General features: G+C 48.7%; 1 protein-coding gene across 3 annotated transcripts in view; it reads left to right on the top strand.

Annotated features, from left to right (window-relative positions):
- LOC138293021 (dimethylaniline monooxygenase [N-oxide-forming] 2-like) overlaps nucleotides 1–19,385 on the top strand; it is a 291,867-nt gene that overhangs the window by 115,819 nt on the left and 156,663 nt on the right. The gene's annotated exons all lie outside the window — the stretch shown is intronic.

Here is a 19,385-nt window from a genome sequence, read left to right as displayed (position 1 = left end):
TTGTGAGTAGGGTGTCCTTCATGATAGAGTAAGTGAGCCCTGAGGATCCCCTAAGGATGTCAGAGTATCCCTCCCCTCTGCCTCAATGTGCTTCCACAAACCAGCCCCCTAATGAGCTTCAGGGACCAGATTCATATGGAAAGCAGACTCATACCCCCTGAACCACAAGAACATGTCATCCTCTCTTTTGTAATCCTTCACAAGCTCTTTAGGAATGTGTACTCTCCTCTCAGGCAGCACTGTGATATTGCTGCCGCCATCCCAACTGGACTGGCTCCTATTATGCAGCTCCCTCAAGCAGAGCGCATGGGCTAGCAGTAACTTCTTTTCCTCTATGGGCATCCTCTTTTCTTCCATCTTAAACTTTTCTAACTCCAACTGGTGAGCCCTCTCTGCCTGTCTGTCATGTAACTCTTCAGGACTCAGACCCTTGGATGAGACACTGCTACCTGCCCTGGAGACACTCTCCCTGGACATGACAGGCTCATCCACAATGCCATTATGTATGGATTGCTCTTCCTCCACCTCATCCTCCTCCTTTTCTGTGTGCCCCTACGCTTCCTTAGCTGTCAGCTAGGCCCTCAGTGCCTTATGCTGCTCCTCCTTCCTGGTGGATCCCTTGATGGGACAGTCAAGATTTTTGCAGAACTGCCTCAACTGAGCACTGTATAGCTCTTCTGTTTCCCTAAGTCAAAAGCAACTCAAACTGATGCATCTCCAGACTGAAACATGATGAAGAGTTAACAAAAGTGCAGTTCCAAAGGCAGAAAAACAAGTTCCCAATGAAGTTAAAAAAGTCAATCAAGGAACACTAAAAATCCAAAGTGAGCAAAAGCAAAAACAAGTTGTATGTGGTAACGTAATGGTCTGCACTGAAAACAGTAGTGTACGCTTAATCACTGTATGTCAAGTACAAATACATGTCCAATCCTCACCGCCGATCACCAATGTTAGAAATGGAGTCTTTGGTTGGCAGTCAGGTTACCCCCTGTCCAAGCAAGGACCCTCACTCTTGTCAGGGTAAAGGAGAATCACCCTCAGTTCACCCTTGCTCACCCTCTTGGTAGCTTGGCACAAGCAGGCAGGCTTAACATCAGAAACAATATGTAAAGTATTTGTACCAACACACACACAGTAACTCAGTGAAAACACTACTTAATGACACAATACAGGTTTAGAAAAATGGGTAATATTTATCTAAACAAAACAAGACCAAAACGACAAATTTGACATACACTAGTCAAGTTATGGATTTTAAAAAGAATAAGGCCCTCATTACAACCCTGGCGGTTGGTGTTAAAGTGGCGGTAATACCGCCAACAGGCCGGCGGTAAAAACAATGGGATGACGACCATGGCAGAAACCGCCAAAACATACAGCCACTTTAACACTCTGACCGCCACGGCGTTAGCAACAAACACTGCAGCGTTAACCGCCAACAGCCAGACGGAAGACAGTGTTCCGCCCACCTCATCACAACCTGCCCATCTGCCAGCTTTTCCGGGGCGGTACCAATGCCATCAAAAGCACGGCAGAAACAGTACTTGGAAGGGAAACCACTCACCTCTCAACACTTAACGAAGAACCAGGACGCCATGGAGCCTGAGCTGCAGGTCCTCCCCATGCTGGTCTACCTCTTCATCTACCAGGAGTACCAATGGTGGTGGCGACGACGACGGTGAGTACTGCACCTAGGAGACAGGGGAGGGGGGAGAAAAAAGAGTGTGACACACACACGCAACACGCCACACCCCCACCCTCACCCACAACACCATACAAACACATGCATCAACATTACATTTACACCCCGTAACCCCCTGGAAGAACACATGGACAAAAGGAATTAAGTCAAATCAGTGATATATTAGAAATAGTCAGATATACGTAAGAATTTCTAAAACAGCATTTACACAAATATACAATATGTACATAAGGCGGTACATTGCCCACTCAAAATGTCCGTGGGCCACTGGGCCAAAACTCATAGGCCAAGCCCACACTTGACTCCTGCCTCAATACGGAGAGAACACTGCAAGGGCATCAGGTCGAAAACACACAGGCACCTCAGGGGGAGGGTAAAGAGGAGTGCACCTCAGCCGGAAGATGGGACAATGCCACTGCTAATGGAGGGGGCTGCATGCCCGCAGCGATGTCCTGGGGAGTGCAAGGCCACAGTCCCTCAAGTGGGTGCTTTGCCCACTGCTTGCTCCTGAGGAGTGCAAGACCACAGTCTCTCAAGTGGGTGGTTCGCCCACTGCTTGGTCCTGGAGAGTGCAAGGCCACAGTCTCTCAAGTGAGTGCTTTGCCCACTGCTTGCTCCTGGGGAGTGCAAGGCCACAGTCTCTCAAGGGGGTGGTTTGCCCACTGCTTGCTCCTGGGGAGTGCAAGACCACAGTCTCTCAAGTGGGTGGTTCGCCCACTGCTTGGTCCTGGAGAGTGCAAGGCCACAGTCTCTCAAGTGAGTGCTTTGCCCACTGCTTGCTCCTGGGGAGTGCAAGGCCACAGTCTCTCAAGGGGGTGGTTTGCCCACTGCTTGCTCCTGGGGAGTGCAAAGCCACAGTCTCTCAAGTGGATGCCTTTTTCCACTGGTTCTGGAGGGGGCCTTGTGCCCAGTGTGCTTCATCCTGGCAAGGAGGGGCTGAGTGGATGCCTTCTTCCACTGGTTCTGGAGGGGCCTAGGTACCCAGTGTGTTTCATCCTGGCAAGGAGTGGGGTGAGTGGATGCATTTCTCCACTGGTTCTGGAGGGTGCTTTGTGCCCAATTGGCTTCACCCTGCCAAGGATAGGGTGAGTGGATGCCTTCTTCCGCTGGTTCTGGAGGGGGCTTTGTGCCCAGTGATGCAACACTTGGGATGTGGCAGTTCACAGTCCCTCACCTGGGTGTCTGAGGCACGAGATTTGCTGGGACCAGGTTACATGATAGTCCATGGAGGCAGGGCTAGACTCCATCCGGTGACGGCTAGCGGCAGCTGGTGGTGCTGGCGTGGTGCCGGTGCTGCCAGTGGTGAAGGGAGGCTCCAGCCCTTCTCCTGCAGCCTCTGATGGCTGCCCACTGGGCCTGCTGCTGCTGACAGTAGTAGTGCTTGCAGCGGTGCAGGCGGCGCTGCAGGTGGCGGGGCTTGCGGAGGTGCTAGCGGTGGGGCTGCTGGCAGTGCTGGCCACGGTGCAAGTGGTGCTGCTGGCGGCTGTGCTGGTACACACCAGGCCTTCACCTGCAGCCTCGGACGGCAGAAGTGCCTTGGCTGTTTTTTTTGCCCCTTCCTCACCTTGGCAGATGGTGGTGTGACCTTGGGTCTGGCAGCTAGAGTCTTGAGGTGGCCTTGCTGGGTGGTTGTGGCTCCTTCCCCTTCCTGGATCCTGTCCCCCTCTTCACCTTGCCAGGTGGCGGAATGGCTTTGGCCTTGGCAGGGGTTGGTGGCACACTGGCTGGGCTGACGGGTGCCCCCTTTGAGTCTTTGATAGCTGCAGGAACCACAGCGGACGACAATTTGGTGGCTGAGGTGCTGGGCTGGGTTCTGGCCACACTGGCCTGAGGGGAAAGACGGGGGCAGAGGGGTAGGGAAGAGGTCAATGTTTGCCAGGAAAAGCTTAGGGACACTGAGGCGGAAAGAGGGAGAGGGTTTGGGAGTGGAGGAAGAGGGAGTGGTTGTAGGAGGTGTCTATCTGCTGAGTTTGGGTGCATGGGCTGAATGCTGTTGTGAGGTGGATGGCTGTTGGGTGGGTGTGTGCTTGCATTTGTGTACTTTGGGAGGAGGGGTCACAGACACACTGGGAGAGGACACAGGGGACGTGTGTATGGATGTGGGGGTGGTGACTGCCAGTGAGGGGTGTTTTGTGATGGGGGCGCTGGTGATGGAGGTAGTGGATGAGGAAGTAGTCCATGCAGGTGTGAGTGGAGACACTACTGGGAGGGAGGTGGACGAGGAGGAGGGGACACAGTAGAGGCAGTGGATGTTGGTGTGTCTGCATGGGGATGGTGCTTGTGTGAGTGCCTGTGAGATGAAGTGTGGTGCTTGTGTTTGCCTGACCCACTTTTGTGTGGTGACTTGCGTGAATGCTGTTCTGAAGGTGTGCTTGGGATAGGTTGAGGTTGAGGGGACTGGGACTGGGTAGAGGAAGTTGGAGGAGGGAGGCTAGAGACAGGGACAATGGCTGCCATCAGTGCTGAGGCCAGAGCCTGAAATGCTCTCTGTTGGGCCGCCACATCGGAGTGAATGCCCTCCAGGTATGCCTATGGACACCCTGGAGGGCATTCAGTATGGTTGACTGCCCAACAGTGAGGGATCTCAGGAGGTCACTAGCCTCCTCACTGAGGGCAGCAGGGCTGACTGGGGCAGGGCCTGAGGTGCCTGTGGCAAAGGAGATGTCCACCCTCCTGGGTGAGCGGGCACGGGAAACACGCTGAGGGGCTGCTGGGAGGGCGGTGCTGGTGGGAGGGTGGCGGCTGTACCTGTTGTTGGGGTGGGCACAGAGGTGTCCGCCACCGCCAGGGAGCTTCTATCGGAGGAGGAGTCGCTGTCCGTGGTCTCCCCTCTTGTCACCGTCGTGGTGCTCCCCTCGCCCTCCGTCCCACTGGTGCCCTCACCATCGGTGGATTCGGCCTCCAGGCCCATGTTGGATGCAGCTCCCTCCGTCACCAGTGCCTCTGCTCCTCCGCCAGATGATGCTAACGCACACAAGGACAGGGTGACAAAACAAAAAGGGGGGGGAGACAGAGGATACACTTGGTCAATGCCAGCAGCAACACTACCATTGGCGTACACAACTCACAGGGAGCAGCCCTATGCACTAGGCCATGCACTACCAGTTACTAAGATAGTCACCAGCCCATGGGTTACAATGCCTAACGCCATTAGCTGCACACCTGAATCCCACAGGACCCTGCCCAGTAGTAGATGAACACTAACACTATTGGGGGTGGAGTGCTTCAGAGCCTGCCCAACAAGGGACCTATCCTGCCATGTTCGCCCTGGCCTAGGGGCACCCACAGACCACATCCCCCACCCAGGTAAACCTTAACGCGTGAACAGTCATGAATCTGAATCTGTACTCACCCCCTTGTGGCTGCTGTGATCCCTTCAAGCGCCCATCCAACTCCAGATAGGCCACCGCCAGGATGCGGAACATCAGGGGGGTCAGGGTACGAAGGGCACCCCTTCCTCGTTGGGAGGCCAGCCCCAGCTGGGCCTCTGCCGTCTTCCTTGCCCTGCGGTGCAGGTCCTGCCACCGTTTGCTGCAGTGGGTGCTCCTCCTGTCAAAGACCCCCAGGGTCCGCACCTCCTTGGCGATGGCACGCCAAATACCCTTTTTCTGATGGGCGCTGACTTGCATGGAAAAGACAGCTGAAAAGGGTATTAGGTAACCGTCCAGACCGTCACACTCATGGCCCACCAGATCCCTCCCATCCCCTGACGCACATACCTTGACCACCATACACGCATCACCCTGGCCAGGACGCCTTTGCCCCCCTACATGTGGCTTACACACACAGCAATCAATACATTCATGGCCCACGCATCATACTCACAGTGTACTCACCTGTTTGTCTGGAGGACCATAGAGTAACGTGTACTGGGGTAGGACCCCATCCACCAGTTTCTCCAACTCCACTGCAGTGAAGGCAGGGGCCCTTTTTCCAGACGCATGAGCCATTGTCGCTTCCAGACACAGGTCACAGCAGCACTTGCAGTGTATGTCCTCTCCTGTTGAAGGTCAGGTAGCAAGTGAGTGAACAGATAGAAAATGTCAGTCACGTCCGCGGCGGTGCGTACCGGTACCGCCGGTGTACATCGCCATTGGCTCCTGGAACCCATTGGGCACAATGATAACCAATGCGATGTTGCGCTGCGGTCATCGACCGCCTACCGCAATGGCGCACAATGCCAGCGGAATTACTTCATTTCCACTTGTCCATCCTCACAGGTCAGGCAGCCACCATTTCAGGGGGGCACCGGCCATGGCACCTAACTGCATCACAGCAGACATTGGCACAGCAACTGACTCTCAGATTCACATACAGTTTCTGTAAAGTAAAAGATGCATCATTATTTCAATTGATGTGTGAATAAGACCCTCTGCTCACTGTTTTCCTCAATAGGCTTCTGCCGCTTAGGATGAATATGAGATGGCGACATCCTCCGGTGTACAGACCCCTGGTGGACGTTGCGACTATGGAGGAAAGACACATTATCCTAACCTACAGACTCCATTGGGCCACAATCCAAGAACTGTGTGCCCAATTGGAGCCAGACCTAATGTCAGCTATCCGCCAGCCCACAGGTATCCCCCCTCTAGTGCAGGTCCTGTCAGTGCTCCATTTCCTGGTAAGCGGTTCCTTCCAAACAACAGTGGCCATGGCATCAGGGATGTCTCAGCCAATGTTCTCAAATGTGTTGACCAGAGTGTTGTCAGCCCTGCTGAAACACATGCACAGCTACATGGTATTCTCCCAGGTGGAGGATTTGGCCACAGTGAAAGTTGACTTTTATACGCTGGGACATATCCCCAACATCATTGGTGCCATAGATGGTACACATGTAGCATTTGCCCCACCCCGGAGAAATGAACAAGTGTTCAGGAATAGAAAAAAGCTCTCACTCTATGAATGTGCAGATGGTGTGCTTGGCGGACCAGTACATCTCCCATGTGAATGCCAAGTTTCCTGGCTCTGTGCATGACGCCTTTATCTTGAGGAATAGAAGCATTCCATATGTGACGGGCCAACTCCAGAGGCACCGGGTGTGGCTAATAGGTGAGCCCAAGGTCACCACTCAGTATAAGTTTTTGTCTGGGTATGTGGTTGTCCCTAAGGGTTAGTGTGTGTCTAACAAGTATCCCTCGATGTTTGCAGGTGACTCTGGTTACCCCAACCTCTCATGGCTACTCACCTCAGCGAGGAATGCCAGGACAAGGGCAGAGAAACGTTACAATGAGACACATGGGCGAACAAGGAGGATCATTGAACGAACTTTGGCCACCTGAAGGCCAGGTTCCGGTGCCTCCATCTGACAGGTGGATCCCTGTACTACTCACCCACGAAGGTGTGCCAGATTATCGTTGCATGTTGCACAACCTGGCCTTGAGACGCCAGGTGCTTTTTCTGCAGGAGGATGAGCCTGGAGATGGTCTTGTGGCAGCGGTGGAGCCTGTGGACAGTGAGGAAGAGGAGACAGAGGAAGAGGATGTGGACAACATAAGTAATATAATTCAGCAGTACTTCCAGTGACACACAGGTAAGACACTGTAACTTCACTTTACATTTCAGTTTTCTGTTGGACATTCTACATGGCAGCCTGATTTCCCTATGTCTATGGCCACTTAATGTACCCTTTGGCATCTCTATTTTCAGATCTTTGTGTCCCACTCTGGCTCCTGGTATGTTTACCTCTGCCCACTAAAGGTCATACCAATATATAAATGACTGTATATATGACTTGCAATGTTTTCAGAATGTTGTACTGATACATGATTCAATCATTTGACACACTCAAGATTAATATTGTTCCAAGGTTGTTTATTTAAGTGCTCATACGTAGAGGGGGATGTGGAGTGGGCTGGGGTAATGGTGGAGGAATGTCTAGTTAGAGTCCAGTCTCTTTATATCACAGGTGCATTGTCCAATGGGGCATAGGAAGGGGAGTAATGGCAGTTCAAGGTGGACAGGGTGACAGAGTGGGACAGAAGGGTGACAATCAGGAGAGTCTCATTTCCTGGCGGGGTCTTGGCAATGTTCTCTGGCTTCTGCCTGGATCGCAGAGACTGTTTGTGGGGTGGTTCTCCTTCTGCAGGGGGTGGGGTGCTGGTGACCTGTTGGTCCTGTGGCGGGACCTCCTGTCCACTAGTGCCAGCAGAGGTGGAGGGCTGTTCTTTGGTGTGGCTAGTGTCAGGGGCCCGTTGGTGTGCCAGTGCCTCCCTCATGGTCTTGCCCATGTCTGCCAGCACCCCTGCAATGGTGACCAGGATGGTGTAGATGTTTTTGAGGTCCTCACTGATCCCCTGGTACTGTCCCTCCTGCAGCCGCTGGGTCTCCTGCAACTTGTACAGTATCTGGCCCATGGTCTCCTGGGAATGGTGATCTGCTCCCAGGATGTTGGAGAGTGCCTCCTGGAGAGTGGGTTCCATGGGTTTGTCCTCCCGCTGTTGCACAGCAGTCCTCCCAGCTTCCCTGTTGTCCTGTGCCTCTATCCCCCGAACTGTGTGCCCACTGCCACTGACCCCAGGTACCTGATCATCCTGTGTTTGTGGGGTTGCCTGGGGTCCCTGTAGTGGTGGACACACTGCTGATTGACATGTCCTGGGGACAGTGGTAAGAGCCCACTGGGTGGGTGCTGTGCTGGTGTTTCCTGATGGGGAGGCTCTGTGGTGGGTTGGGACTGTGGCAGTGTAACCGACTGTCCAGAGGTCCCAGATGGGCCAAGTTGGTCGTCCTGATCCAGGCGTGCAGAGCTGCTGTCATCACTGTGGGCCTCCTCTGGGGGGGACTGGATGTTGGTGGCAACTCCTCTGCGATGACGTTGAGTAGGGGTCCTGTGGGGATGAAAATGCAGTGTTATTGTATCTGCATGTGCCATCTTGTGCATGGGTATGTTTCCCTCTATGGTTGTTATTAGCAAGGCAGCTTTGGCTTGTGTGAGTTGTGCTTGGTTTGGCTAAGTGATTGTCACTAGTGTGCATGCTGTGGTGATGGGTGTCCATGCAGGTCTGTGATGGGGGTCCATGGATTAGTGTTACATTCAGGGCTTGGTTTTGGGATGGGTGGGTTGTGATGGTGGGGTATATGTGAGGTGGTGGAGTGATGGGGTGAGGGCAGGGGTAGGAGTTTGTGATGGCATGCAGGTAGGGTGGGGGATATGGTAGTAAAGATTTGACTTGCCAGAGTCCAGCCCTCCTGCTACTCCTGCGAGGCCCTCAGGATGCATTATTGCCAAGACTTGCTCCTCCCATGTTGTTAGTTGTGGAGGAGGAGGTGGGGGTCCACCGCCAGTCCTCTGTACGGCTACCTGGTGTCTTGCAACCACAGAACGCACCTTCCCCCGTAGGTTGTTCCACCTCTTCCTGATGTCATCCCTTGTTCTTGTGTGCTGTCCCACAGCGTTGACCCTGTCCACGATCCTCCGCCATAGCTCGATCTTCCTAGCAATGGACATCTGCTGCACCTGGGATCCGAATAGAGGTTTACTCTACCCGGATGATTTCCTCCACCATGACCCTTAGCTCCTCCTCCGAAAACCTGGGGTGTCTTCGGGGTGCCATGGATGTGGTCTCAGTGGTGTGGGGTGATGTGTTGTGTGTGGTGCGGGGATGGTGTATGGGTGATATTGTTATGTGGCTCAGATTGAGTGGGTGCTCCTGGCTTGTGTCTCTCTGTGTCTGCAATCTTTTTTTTTTCATTGAAAGGGTTGTGGGTAATGTGGGTGTGTGTTTTATAGTGGTGTGAGTGTGTGGGTGTGTTATGTGTGTCAGGTGTGTGTAGTTTGAGTTGTCCAATGTGGTGTAGTTTTGTAAGTGTGTGTATTTTGAGCGTGGCGGTGTGTACCGCCAATGGTTTAAAACGGTTGAAAGACCGCCGTAGTGATTCATGGGTCCTGGTACTGTGGGCGTATTTCTGTTGGCGTAACAGTGTGGGTTTCGGTACCGCCAATTTATCACTGACCTTTGGTCTGGCGGCCTTGTGTGGGTGTCTGTATAGTGGCGGATTTCTCAGTGTGGGTCATAATACCCATAGCGGAATACTGCAGCGGTCATGATATGTTGGCGGCCGTCAGCACAGCGGTAGGCGGCATTTACTGCCAGGGTTGTAATGGGGGCCTAAGAGTCTCAGGGCCTGATTACAACTTTGGAGGAGGTGTTAATCCGTCCCAAAAGTGACGGTAAAGTGACGGATATACCACCAGCAGTCTTACGAGTCCATTATATCCGATGGAACTCGTAATACGGCTGGTGGTATATCTGTCACATTTGGGACGGATTAACACCTCCTCCAAAGTTGTAATCAGGTCCTTTGTCCTTAGAAAACAGTGAGAACTCTGTTATTTCACAAAAGTACCCTGGTAGTGTCAAAATAAGGCCGCATGAGTCAGTGTGCATTGAAAAAGGCCAGCGATGTGCTGATTTTTCACCTGCAAGCGAGAGCGTGCGTCATTCCTCCTCCGGTCGGATTGGCATGCATTGTTTCTTCTCTCCTGCAAGAGAGCAATACGTCGATCCGGGTGGGCACCCCGAGTCCAGGCAGGCTTTGCGTTGAGTTTCCACACCCAGCAATGTTACGTTGAAATCCAGTTGCACCGTGTCAAGAAACTGCACTGCGTGGGGGCTAGCGTCATTAACAGCAGCTGCTGTGGGTGTTGTTTCTCCATCCGTGTTGTGCCCAATTTCCAGCCGCGATGCAGGTGGAGCGTCGATTTTAAATGCAAGCCCTGTGGTGGGCCATTTATCAGCCGTGAAAGGTTCCCCGCATGGCGGTCTTTGCGTGGATTTATGTCCTTTTGCACCAGCTGCACCTTTCAAGGGCCCAGAGACTGATTAGGGCACAACTTGCCAGACAGGACTCTCGGTAGAAAGCCCAAGTGCAGGCAGTTAGGGGAGACCACGCCAAGGATGCCAAGCCTAACACTAAGGAAGTCCCGTTCTTTGAAATCTATGTTCCACTTAGTGGAACAGAGTATGAACCAGCCTTTCCGGTTCCAGCAGCTATCTTTAAGTCAGAATCAGGTTCCAGACCAGTAAATCATCCTGGTCACATTTCAGGGTGCTCACAAACTCAATTGGTTTGGTGTGCTGAACATCAGTATGCTGTGGTGCAGTGGTACTTTTGTTTTCTTTTCTTGTGGGGCTTCCTTAACTTGACTTCCTTAAACTCTTTTTGAAGTAAGAAGTGTTGAACTAGGCTTGCTTGGTAGGAAAGGTAAATAAACTCTATGGCCCTCATTACAAGTGGCCTCCTAGTTCCAATGTGGGTGTTAACAGCAGTTACCAGCCTCATCAGAATTATGAGATCTGCAAATCTGTTTATAAAGCTGAAACCTCAGTGTGAAAATCAAGGGAAAATGGCGAATTATTATGGAAATTAGACCCGGAATTTCAGATTCCCCAGTAGTTCCTTATTTCAAAGGGGACACTAAGGGTCCAACTTAATATAAGGTACACATTGGGCTGTCTTAAAGAAATGTATGGAAACATTCCCCATTTTGTAAGAAATTGATCCCATGGAAACGGGGGCATTTTAAACATTGAAGAGAGCCTCTTTCTATTTAATATATGACCAGATGTAAGTGGTGGGTCAATAGTGAAAAAATGATGAGGCACACCAAATAGATATTTTTAATCAGAATTTCGCTGCAGTATGGCAGTGAGACATAACCTTTTGCAGCACCAGTGAGACAACATTGTGCAGTGTGCCTTCTATCTTTGAGGAAGCCACAGTTCGATATTGATGGCCATTTTAGATTGGAACACCATAATCAATTAACACTGTAGTCAACAAACAATGTGTTAGAAATGGGGTCTTTGGTTGACAGTCAGGTTACCCCCTGTTCAAGCAAGGACCCTCACTCTAGTCAGGGTAAAAGAGAATCACCCTCAGCTAACCCCTGCTTACCCCCTTGGTAGCTTGGTAGAGAAGCAGGCTTAACTTCAGAGTGCTAGGTGTAAAGTATTTGTACCAAAACACACAGTAACTTAAGGAAAACACTACAAAATGACACAACACCAGTTTAGAAAAATAGGAAATATTTATCTAAACAAAACAAGACCAAAATGACAAAAATGCGACATACACAAGTCAAGTTATGAATTTTTAAAGATTAAACTCAAAAATAGCGCTTAGAAACACAAAAAGCTTCACTGAGGTGTTAACAAGGAGTCGTGACGTAGTCGTTCCCAGCAAGCCGACACCAGCGCCGCCGGACACGGAGTCGCGTAGACCCCCAAGTACAGTACATTTGATGAAGAGTGAAAACAAGCCGATGCGCGAAGTTGGGGATTACGGCGTCTGTGCGAAACGTTGAATCCGCGCACTTCGAGCGGCGCCGGTCATGACATGGTGCGGCAACTTCCACGGAGTCGCGGACTTCCGCCGGACTGCAGCGGCATCGGGCCGTCACGTTCCAGCGAAGATCACAGAGTCGGTTGCAGGCGGCGTCACCGGATTCGGCAGCGGCGTCGGTCTGAAGTCATCCGAAGTCGATTTTTGGGGATTTCCACCAGCTTTCCTTTCAAGGGCCCAGGGACTGGATAGGGCACCACTTGTCAGAGCAGGAGTCTCTCTAGAGACTCCAGGTGCTGGCAGAGAGAAGTCTTTGCTGTCCCTGAGACTTCAAACAACAGGAGGCAAGCTCTAAATCAAGCCCTTTAAGATTTCTTCACAAGATGGAAGGCACACAAAGTCCAATCTTTGCCCTCGTACTCTGGCAGAAGCAGCAACTGCAGGATAGCTCCACAAAGCACAGGCAGGGCAGCACTTCTCCTCAGCTCTTCTCCAGGCAGAGGATCCTCTTGTTTCCTGAAGTGTTCTAAAGTCTGTGGTTTTGGGTGCCCTTCTTATAGCCAATTTCTCAATTGAGGTAGGCCTACTTCAAAGTAAAGTCTCTTTTGAATGCGAAATCCTGCCTTGTCCAGGCCAGGCCCAAGACACTCACTAGGGGGTCGGAGACTGCATTGTGTGAGGACAGGCACAGCCCTTTCAGGTGTAAGTGACCACTCCTCCCCTCCCTCCTAGCACAGATGGCTCATCAGGAAATGCAGACTACACCCCAGCTCCTTTTGTGTCACTGTCTAGTGTGAGGTGCAACCAGCCCAACTGTCAAACTGACCCAGACAGGGAATCCACAAACAGGCAGAGTCACAGAAATGGTATAAGCAAGAAAATGCTCACTTTCTAAAAGTGGCATTTTCAAAGCACAATCTTAAAATCAACTTTACTAAAAGATGTATTTTTAAATTGTGAGCTCAGAGACCCCAAACTCCACATGTCCATCCGCTCCCAAAGGGCATCTACACTTTAATCATATTTAAAGGTAGCCCCCATGGTAATCTATGAAAGGGACAGGCCTTGCAACAGTGAAAAAAGAATTTAGCAATATTGCACAGTCAGGACATAAAAAACACATTAGTATATGTCCTACCTTAACCATACACTGCACCCTGCCCTTGGGCTACCTAGGGCCTACCGTAGGGGTTTCTGACATGTAAGAAAAGAGAAGGTTTAGGCCTGGCAAGTGGGTACACTTGCCAAGTCGAATTTACAGTTAAAACTGCACACACAGACACTGCAATGGCAGGTCTGAGACATGATTACAGTGCTACTTAGTTGGGTGGCACAACCAGTGCTGCAGGCCCACTAGCAGCATTTGATTTACAGGCCCTGGCACCTCCAGTGCACTTTACTAGGGACTTGCTAGTAAATCCAATATGCCAATCATGGATAAGCCAATTACATACACATTTTGTAAAGGAGCACTTGCACTTTAGCACTGGTTAGCAGTGGTAAAGCGCCCAGAGTAACAAAAACAGTAAAATCAGAGTCCAGCACACATCAACAACCTGGGGAACAGAGGTGAAAAATTAAGGGAGACCACGCCAAGGATGAAAAGTCTAACACAATGGTAATTGAAAGGGAAAAAGAATATAAGGACAACTTTGATCCTGACCTTTTTACTCATACTGAATCAAAAGTTCAGGCTTCATCTAGATCTTGTCTCAATCTTGGGTTGGAGATCTCCAAATATTGAATATCCGGCTTTCCCAAACACCATCTTGCCTATAACCCAGTAGCACTGTGAGGTCTTTTGTCAAGGCGGACTTGTTGTCATTCATTGATAGTGTGGGTCTGAGCCTCCTGCAGACACCCTGAACATAAAAATGATAGCAATGCTGGATCTGTCAAAGGCCCTTAGATTTTAACATGTAAACATTTTCTTTAGTGGTGATATTCTAAAGCTTGGAAATCACATCATAAAATGAAAGTGATTTGCGAGGAGTGTTAGGGAGGTCCTGAAGCACTGGCTTAAGGTCTGTCAAGCACTCTGAGCGATAAATGAGTGGTCCATAAGCAGCAGAAGGTGACTTCTGTGCCCTCCTATGGACTAATATGTGGGAGGTAGCAGTGGTATGGGCCCCCAGAACTGGAATCAGAACATTAGCTGTGTCTAATGCTTTATTGGTATCCTCTGAGAAATTAGGTTGATGGTTAAGCAGGGACGCCTCCATCATTAGGGCGGAGAAGCGATGTCCCCTCGTCAGCAGCGGCAGCTGCAAAACCTTTTCAAGAAAACAATAATAAACCATGTTTATTATCATTTTTCAAGAAAACAATAATAAACTATGTTTATTATCGTTTTCTTGAAAAGGGGTGGGGCTTTGAGGGTGACGAGCACTTGAGGGGAGTGCACAGAGCACGCCCCTCAGAGCACATGTGTGTTTGGCCAGCCGTTTTGGGCCGGCCAAACACACATGCACAGTAGACTGTCTCGAGCCCAGCAACACAGTTGTTGGCTGGAGAGAGCCTACAGGGACTCCCAATCTGCCTGACAGCGCCCGGGCTGGGCGCTCCCAGCCAATCCTGATGCTGCTTTGAACAGCGTCAGGATTGGCGAAAGAGCAGGCTTGGAGCCTGTGCCTGCAGCGAGGAGCCGTGGAGCGGCGTACGGCGGAGGAGATAAGTGTTTAAAAAATATATATATATTTAACCCTTCTGGTTGTTGTGAGCCGCAACTGTGATTAAGAAGGGTGTTAGCCATCAAGCAACAGCTGCAATCCCTGTCAGTATGAGCCACTAAAGTTACTAAATTAACCTGTGCATAATCCTCTGGTAGCCTGGCATAAAATGTAGCCAGGCTTAACTTAGATGCAGAGGTGTAGAGTATCTATGCAGCACAAAAACAGTAATAAAGTGAAAACACATGCAAGAAAAATCCCAAACCAATTAAGAAAAATAAAGGAAATTGAGTAGGCATTGTCAAGGGGAAGCCACTGGGTGAAGTGGCTGTGAAGACTCCTTTCTTCAGACTTGGGGCCAGATTTACAAGAAACTGGTGCAGCGTGGTGTTGCGTCAAAGTCAGCAGCGCCACGCTGCACCAGTTTTAAAATGCAGGTCTGCGCCGTATTCACAAGAATACAGCGCAGCCCTGTATTTTCCCCTGCATCAGCACTAAATTAAGCTACCTGCGCCAATGCAGGCATCCTTGAACTGTAGTGCAAGGGTTTCTGTGTTGAGGGGAGTGATTGTTAATGTGCAGGAAAGTATCTCTTCCTGCACATAAACAATCATCCATCGCATTTTGCTACTCCTATGTGTGCTTCAGAATGCAGCTGATGAGGGTTCCACAAGGCACGATACCTCCCCTAAGAGGAGCCAGTGAATAGGATTTGCTGCTGAGAAGAATGCAGCAGGAGCTGCCACAAAATCAGGCCAGCCAGCAATGCACCTTGGGTGGAACGACGAGCAAGTTGGTCCCGGTCTCCTCTTGGTTCTCATAGCACTTTGTAGCTTACAATGCAAGTCCCAAATTTGGATTTGTGCTTTCTGGGCACCTTTAGCAGCACTTCCAAGGGTCCAGGCCTCAAAGGGCACCAATCAGGCAGGGCCCAGGTGTGGTTTCAAGATGGTTGGAGCCTTTTCTGTTTCTGAGTCTCTGATCAGAAGGCCGGTCAAATAGCCCTTCGAGTTACTCTGATAGTCTGATGTGATGTGGCACTTTAAATGGAACAGAGTGACATATGTTGGAATGTGATTGCATTAGATGCTTCCTGTGAGCTAGTAGCCCATGACAAGGAAGGCTGATTTTCTGCTGTCTGGCCTGGAAGGCCTCTTCTGTCTGTGGTGCATCCTAACAAATTACAAAAAGAAGCAGTTTTTTTCCTGGTTATGTATGCATAAGAATTTTGGTGATGATCGCCAGCAGTAGAAACATGAACCACGGAGAAGGAGGAGAAGGATTCACTTTTAAGATATTATTAGATTTGACAGTATGGAGACAGAAAGGAAAAGCAGACAAAAGGTGAGGGCACTGTAATTATCGTGCTGGATGTGATTTTATTTTTTAGGAGCGACTAAAGTGTTGTTATCAACCCAGATTGTTCTTCAACTGGTACTGTAACCCGCATGTGAATTCCATCTGTCCATGTGAGGAACTCTGACGAATTGCACATCGGATTATCCGAGTTATGTTGTTATAAGCCTTCCATGATCACAGCACTGTTGTTTTGAGCTGCAAGATAAAAGGTGAACTGTTGCTAGTATCAGAAGCAGTTGAACACAGTAAAAGAAGTGTGCTTTCTTTAAAACACACTGTCACCTGCAGGCCAAAAGTATATTAAACATGTTACATTATATTAACATTGAAACAGCTAGTGTGCAAAGGCTACTTAGGCCAGCCCATGACTGTTGGGAATATAAAGGGACAGTTCTGGTGGCCTAAAATGTATGAGGATATATTCAAACAGGTGAGAGAGTGTGTAGTTTGTCATGAAAGTGAAAAAGATCAAAAGTTGGAGGTAGTGTTGATCTACATATACAGAATCCCGTTAAAGCATGGAAAAGGGTGTGCTTAGATTTTATTGGTCACATTTATACAATACTTCATAATACCAATCAATCAATTAGGTATTTGTAAAGTGCCGCTTGTCACCCATGAGGGTATCCAGGCAATTGATGTAGGTCTCATTTGAAGAGTCAGGGCTTGAGCCGCAAAAAAGTCCTCGGAGGTTTTTTTACACAGGAGGGAGCTCCTTCATACATAGCCACTGACAATGAAATGCAATTAACCTCATGGGAAATTAGAGTTCTTGAGGAGCATGGGTGTCAAGCATTGTAAGATGTCTTTTTACAATCCTCAGGCCAACGGAATGGTAAAAAGAACTAATCACATGGTCAAGATAGTGATAGAAATAGCTGTGAAATGTAAGTTAGATGGAGAGAAAGCTTTATTGAATGTGGTCTGGGCTCCTCGTTGTGTGAATGTGATGACTGGATAAACATTTTTCTTCATGATAAAAGGGTGCATCGGGCACACCAATCTTGTTTCCACTTGGTTGAAGGAAGTCACTAAATGGGATCAAGGCCAAGGCTCTCAACAATTCAGAGAAGTTGGTTGAGTGCAGAAGATTAGGTAAAGGTTAAGGCAGGGCGTGTTAGTACAGGGTTGTCAAAATTTAAAGATCCTTACATGTTTGTATCTGGAAAAGGAATTTATGTTGAGCTGGAAAATGGGCAAAAATAGAACAGGCGCTGGATAGCTGTTTTTCAGAAAATAATTGTTGGGGTTTCCTGTGTGCTATAAAGATGATGACTGATGATTGCAGTGGCCTCATGCTGATGCCCAATGATGAATGCCAAAAACATGCTAAGACTTTTGAAGGAGCCTGTGTAGGGGCTGGTGATAAAGTAACAAGATGTAGACAGTAAAAAAACATTGAAGTTGGGTTGAGAGGTGCAGGGAAGAATGTTCAACCCTTGTTTAGGAGAGTGCCTGCCAGACTTAATAAGTATGTTTCATAGATAGTTAATTGTAAGCTCATTGCTTGTTCTGAGCCCTTTTGTAAGTTTTCTTTAAAATTTCAGTGATCCACAATTGTATCTTGCCTTATTTGTATTTCTAGTCTTTTCCAGAGCTTTTTAAAAGAATGTTTGTTTTTCTCTCCCATCTGGTATCTCCCAGTGGTTCTTTATTGACTTATTATTCACATTTTTCCTTTGCTTTGTGCTGTTTCAATCATGGGAACAAAGATGGATATGTTGTTATGTGGCACTTTAAATGGAACAGTGTGACTCTTGGTGGAATGTGACTGCATCATATGAATCCTGTGTCTTGGTAAACCATGACAACAAAGGGCAGATGATTTTCTACTGTTTGGCTAGGAATGCCTTTTTTGTTTCTGGTGTATCATAGTAAAAGGCAACAAGAAACTGATGTTTTCCTGGTGATCTATGCACAACATAGTCCTAAGTTCAAGGAGAAGTGCAGGGCACAGCAGCTGGGTAGACCTCTGGGGGCTCAGAGCAGGATTCAGGGAGCACACCAGTTCTTCTTGATGCTGTAAAGCAGTATTCTGAAGTTCACAGCAGGCCACAGCACAGGCAGTCTTCTGAGAGTGCTTCCGCAGGTCCAGAAAGTGAACTGAAGAGTAGGTCTCGGCGGGCTATTTTTATACCTGGTGAAGTAGGGTACGTTTTTTTGAAATTCCCGTTTCAAAACTGCTTGGAGTTTCTTGCCTCCCTGTCCGGGGTCCAGACTTCTATAGGCATAAAAGGGTAGTGTGAAGTTTTTTGTGCGAAGGCAGATCACACCCTATTAACTCACAAGAGGTGTTGTGCCAAGCTCTGCACCCCCATTCTGCCTGAGATGGCAATAGCAGGCCTAAGATGTTTTAAGGGGCTACCTAAATGGGTGGCACAATAAGTGCTGCAAGCTCACTAGTAGCATTTAATCGACCAGTTCTAGCTATATTGTATACCAGGTTACTAGGGACGTATAAGTAAACTAAATATTCTAATCACACGTAAGCCAATTTTACCATATTTAAGGGAGTGAACGCAAGCACTGATTGGTAGTTGTAAAGTGCACAGAGACTTAAAACCAACAAAATGAATTCAGCAAAATTGGAGAGGTGAAGGCAAAATGTTTTGGTGAAGAACACCCTAAGGCTGAAAGGTTTAACACTTATGTATGATAGCATTCTAAAAAATTATCACAGATTGGGGCCAATGGATAAAAACATTTATAAGTGTGGGAAGTAGTACAGGAACACTCTTTCACATACTCTTAAAAGCCTTTGTGAATAGGCCACAGAATGTCAAACTCCCTATTAGTAAAAGTGCAAAGAAGGCCCAGTCCTATCTACATGTCCTAATTGTATATCTATATTCCATTTTTATTCCCGTTTTGGATGCTTTGGACCAATGCAGTACCCATTCACAAAACTGTGTCAGTGTAAAGAAAATTGGTACTACAAGATTACTCAAAAATGCCTTTGTGAGTAGGACCCATTGCCTTATAGTAAAATTAATCCTTTGTCATGCACAGTTTCACTGGTCATATGTAAGGGATTTCTAATGCCCCTTTGATAACGCTGGTGGATCATACTGTGAACTAGAAAAATATTGAAATTCAAGAGGTGTATTTCAAACAGATGAATCAGCAGCAATCAAGAAATGCAAATGCTGGAACACCAGACATCACAGAGAACCTCTAATCCATTTACCCCTCCATTTTCTTCAGCTCATGAATCAAAAGTTCCTGCATGTACAAAAGACAGTTCTGGATGTTGAATTGTAATGCACAATGCCTGTAACATGAAATATGCTGATTTTATATATATAAATAGTGGATTGTTAAACATTCTCAGCAACTGAAAAATATAGATATGGTAGTTTGCTTTTGTATGAAAC

This window comes from Pleurodeles waltl, chromosome 4_2 (genome assembly GCF_031143425.1).
Source record: "Pleurodeles waltl isolate 20211129_DDA chromosome 4_2, aPleWal1.hap1.20221129, whole genome shotgun sequence".
Taxonomy (NCBI): domain Eukaryota; kingdom Metazoa; phylum Chordata; class Amphibia; order Caudata; family Salamandridae; genus Pleurodeles; species Pleurodeles waltl.
This window is presented reverse-complemented; position numbering and strand designations above follow the sequence as displayed.